General features: G+C 39.9%; 1 pseudogene; it reads left to right on the top strand.

The window, feature by feature from the left end:
• The first annotated feature begins 1,465 nt into the window (after positions 1–1,465).
• LOC106990429 (histone-lysine N-methyltransferase SETMAR-like) lies at positions 1,466–2,478 on the top strand (annotated as a pseudogene).
• Positions 2,479–4,935: the final 2,457 nt, after the last annotated feature.

Raw genomic sequence — 4,935 nt, 5'->3', positions numbered from 1 at the left:
CTGGTCCCATCACTTCATGGCAAATAGATGGGGAAACAGTGGAAACAGTGGCTGACTTTATATTTCTGGGGTCCTTAATCACTGCAGATGGTGATTGCAGCCATGAAATTAAAAGACGCTTACTCCCAGGAAGGAAATTTATGACCAGCCTAGACAGCACATTAAAAAGCAGTGACATTACTTTGCCAACAAAGGTCCGTCTAGTCAAGGCTATGTTTCTTCCAATGGTCGTGAATGGATGTGAGAGTTGGACTATAAAGAAACCTGAGCGCCAAAAAATTGATGCTTTTGTACTGTGGTGTTGGAGAAGACTCTTGAGAGTCCCTTGGACTGCAAGGAGATCCAACCAGTCCATCCTAAGGGAGATCAGTCCTGGGTGTTCATTGGAAGGACTGATGCTGAAGCTGAAACTTCAATACTTTGGCCACCTGATGTGAAAAGCTGGCTCAATGAAAAAGACCCTGATGCAGGGAAAGATTGAGGGCAGGAGGAAAAGGGGACGAAAGAGGATGAGATCATGGCATCATCGACTCAATGGACATGGGTTTGGGTGGACTCCAGAAATTGGTGATGGACAGGGAGGCCTGGCGTGCTGCAGTTTATGGGGTCACAAAGGGTCGGACATGACTGAGCTACTGAACCGAACTGAACTGGTCCTGTAAAATGATTCCTTCAAAAATGATTGAGAGTAATTCAAAAGTTGTAATGTTAGCAATAAATTAAAATGTACTTAGTTTAATATTTATTAAATCATAATTCAAATCCAGGAATTAGATTAATATGTTAATACAAGGGCTTTCCAGGTGGTGCTAGTGGTAAATAACCTGCATGCTAATCCTGGAGACAAAAAAAGAGGCCTTATCACTATGTCAGGAATATCCCTTGGAGGAGGGCATGACAACCCATTCCAGTATTTTTGCCTCAAGAATTCCATGCACAGAGGAGCCTGGTGGCCTAGAGTCTATGTGGTCAGGTCACAAAGAGTCACACACGACTGAAGTGACTTAGCACACACACATATTAATAAGTACCAACTAATACCAATCAATATAAATATATTAAGCATAATATAATAAGCATTATTAGGTTGGTGCAAAAGTAAGTGGAAAAGACCCTGATGCTGGGAAAGACTGAAGACAGGAGAAAGGGACGACAAAGGATGAGGTGGTTGGATGGTATCATTGACTTGATGGACATGAATTTGAGCGAGCTCTGGGAGTCAGTGATGGACAATAAAGCCTGGCCTGCTGCAGTCCATGAGGTCACAAAGAGTCTGACATGACTGTGCCTGAACTGAACTGAAAGAGTAATTGTGGTTTTTGCATTGTTGAAATTAGCCATTTGATATGGAATATATTTTAAATAAATGTGGTTATGTTATACATTATTTTAATATGCATTTCTCTCTTTATGTTTTTTGCTAATGACTTATTACTTGCTGTTTCTTTTATATATATTTTAGGCTATGGAAATAGTGTTAGACAAAAAGCAAATTTTCTTATTTGAGTTCAAAATGGGTCATAAAGCAGCAGACACAACTCACAGCATCAACAATGCACTTGGCCCAGGAACTGTTAACAAACATAGAGCACAATGGTGGTTCAAGAAGTTTTGCAAATGAGATGAGAGCCCTGAAGATGAGAAACATAGTGACCAGCCATCGGAATTTGATGACAACTAAGAGTCATCATCGAAGCTGATCCTCTTATAACTACATGAGAATTTGCTGAAGAACTCAATGTTGATCATTCTACAGTTGTTTTGCATTGGTAGCAAATTGGAAAAGTGAAGAAGCTTGATAAGTGGGTGCCTCATGAGCTAACCAAAAATCAAAAAATCATTTTGAAGCGCTGTCTTCTCTTACTACCTGCAACAGTAATGAACTATTTCTTCATCAAACTGTCATGTGCAATAAAAAGTGTGAAAAAAAGATATACAACAACTGGTGATGGCCAGCACGGTGGTTGGACCGAGAAGCTCCAAAGCACTTCCCAAAGCCACTCTGACACCAGAAAAAGGCCATGGTCCCTCTTCGGTTGTCTGCTGCCCATCTGATCTACTACAGCTTTCTGAGTCCAGCGAAATCACTACATCTGAGAGGTATGCTCAACAAATCAGTGAGATGCACCAAAAACTGCAATGCCTACAGCTGGCATTGGTCAATAGAAAGGGCCCAACTCTTTTCTATGACAATGCCCAACCCCACGATGCATAACCAATGCTTCAAAAATTGTACGAATTGGGTTACAAAGTTTTGCCTCATCTACCATATTCACCTGACCTTTCGCCAACTGACTACCATTTCTTCAAGCATCTTAACAGCTTTTTGCAGGGAAAGTGCTTCCACAACCAGGAGGACACAGAGAACGCTTTCCAAGAACTCATCAAATCCCCAAACACGGATTTTTATACTACATGAATAAACTTATTTCTCATTGGCAAAAATATGTTGATTGTAGTGGTTCTTATTTTGATTAATAAAGAATTGTTTGAGCCTAGCTTTAATCATTTAAAACTCACAGTCTGAAACCATAATTATGTTTGCAACAACCTACTACAAATAAATAATATAATAAAATCATAATTAAGTATAATATAATAGGGCTTCCCAGGCAGCAATACAGGTAAAGAACCTGCTTGCCAATGCAAGAGATGTAAGGATGAAGGTTCAATTCCTGGGTCAGGAATATTCCCTGGAGGAGGGAGTGGCAATCTACCCCAGTCTTCTTACCTAGAGAATCCTATGGACAGAGGAGGCTAGCAAGTCCATAGGGTCACAAAGAGTCAGACACAACTGAAATGATTTAGCACAAGCACAAGTACATTAATACAATAAATAATTATAGTATTATATAATAAGTCTCTAATGTGGTTTCCAAATGCTTATTTCTATGAAGTTTAGTTCTTAGACTGCCTGTGATAGAGTAGGAATTAGTAACCTAAATTATCTTTCAAAAGTAAATAAAATTTTCAGTAAAAATATTAGGTTCCTATGATATTATTGAAGACAAACATAAGAGGTCATCAGAGAAAAATGAATAAATAAATGAGATATCTTCAGCTTGGGAAAACAAAGTTAACATTCAGTATTACCTTAAATCAGAAACATAAGCTTTACTCCGAGTCACAGTCTAGAAAAAAATCACTGATATCTACTGCTGCTGCTGCTAAGTCGCTTGTCATGTCCGACTCTGTGCAGCCCCATAGATGGAAGCCCACCAGGCTCTGCTGTCCCTGGGATTCTTTAGGCAGGAACACTGGAGTGGGTTGCCATTTCCTTCTCCAATGCATGAAAGTGAAAAGTGAAAGTGAAGTTGCTCAGTCGTGCCCAATTCTTCGCTACCACATGGACTGCAGCCTACCAGGCTCCTCCGTCCATGGGATTTTCCAGGCAAGAGTACTGGAGTGGAATCTATAATAAAAAAACAGAACATGATTAAATGCCATGAAAGAGGACTAGAATATAAGAAGAAAGGGAAGCTATCCAGTTAGGAAATTTGCCATATTCCATGTGGTGGGGGGCGGGGGGGGATGAGTTGCACACAGGAGGACATTCTCCATCAAGGGAATATCACAAGCAAAGCTGCAGAAGTGAAAAATTTCTGAGACATATACCAGGTCCAGAGAATAGTTCCATTGGCAAAACATGCTATATTTGAAGGAGAAACTTGAGTGATAATAATAGTAGGGGGATAGTGAAAGCACATAGTAAATTAAAATTCCCTTAGACTTCTCAGTGCTGCTGTAAAAAGTCCTGCCCTCCTGGACATGGAAATATAAAAATGCTTGTTTTCGCTTTCCCTAATAACATTTTTAATTTCCACATCCCGTAAGGATTAGATCTGTACTTATCTGTACAGTTAATTGCTCTAATCCAAAAGTATGATAAAAATTCTCTTATCTTTCCTAGAGAGCAAACAGTTACAGTCTGAATTAGGGCCCTAGGTTAAGTCATCAAGGTACTACCAAAAAGAGCTTCTCCCTAGGACTTTACAATTCAAAAAGGATGAAACCCAGACTTTGGTTTTATCTTCAGGTCATAAATGCTGTAGACCCCAGGGTAACTTGTTCCTGAAAAGATGTATTTACATTCCAAAGGTTAGAGTGAGTGAGAATCTAGGATCGTTTCCATCCCATTTCAAAAGATCAAAAAAACACATTTTTTTTCTCTCTCTCTTCAGAAGGGGAGAGGGGCAGCTGTCTTTCTGGTGAATATATCCTTTGTTTCCCATTTCTTCTCTACAGAGTGAAACTCAACATTAGCCTTGAAGGTTTTCATAGGAGCTCATTTAGAAGCGGGTAGACTAGCTCTGGCTAACCAATGCCACAATGTTAAGGTGAATCTGGTTGTAAGCATCAATACAGAACTCTTTTTTTCCTGACCCAGACACTTCCTATTCCTATTTCTATGTGTGTGTCTGTGTGTATAGGAGCTTCCTTGGTGGTTCAGACATTAAAGAATCTGCCTGCAATGTGGGACACGTGGTTCCAAATCCTGGATTGGCAAGGTTCCCTGGATAAGGGAATGGCAACCCACTCCAGTATTCTTGCCTGGAAAATCCCAAGGACAGAACCTGGCAGGCTACAGTCCATGGGGTGGCAAAGAGTCAGATACCACTGAGTAACACTTTCACCTCACTTTCGCGTCATATATATGTATTTCATGTATACATACACAGAGTCCATAAATACACTATTACACACACACACATACACACACTTTCCCTGGCAAGTCAAACATTTTAATTTTAAAATGCTTCATTTGGAATTGTGTATGTCTATTCCAAAAGTTGCAGGAGAGTGGTGCCTTATCCTGCAAACACTACAATTACTTCTAAAATAACATCAACACAGAAAGGAACAGCGCTATAAAATGTTGCTACAGTCTACAGCACAGAATGTGGAACCAGTAAAAATCAGAAAAGACAGAGGTTG

The sequence above is a fragment of the Ovis aries genome, chromosome 4, assembly GCF_016772045.2.
Source record: "Ovis aries strain OAR_USU_Benz2616 breed Rambouillet chromosome 4, ARS-UI_Ramb_v3.0, whole genome shotgun sequence".
In the NCBI taxonomy this organism is placed as follows: domain Eukaryota; kingdom Metazoa; phylum Chordata; class Mammalia; order Artiodactyla; family Bovidae; genus Ovis; species Ovis aries.
This window is presented reverse-complemented; position numbering and strand designations above follow the sequence as displayed.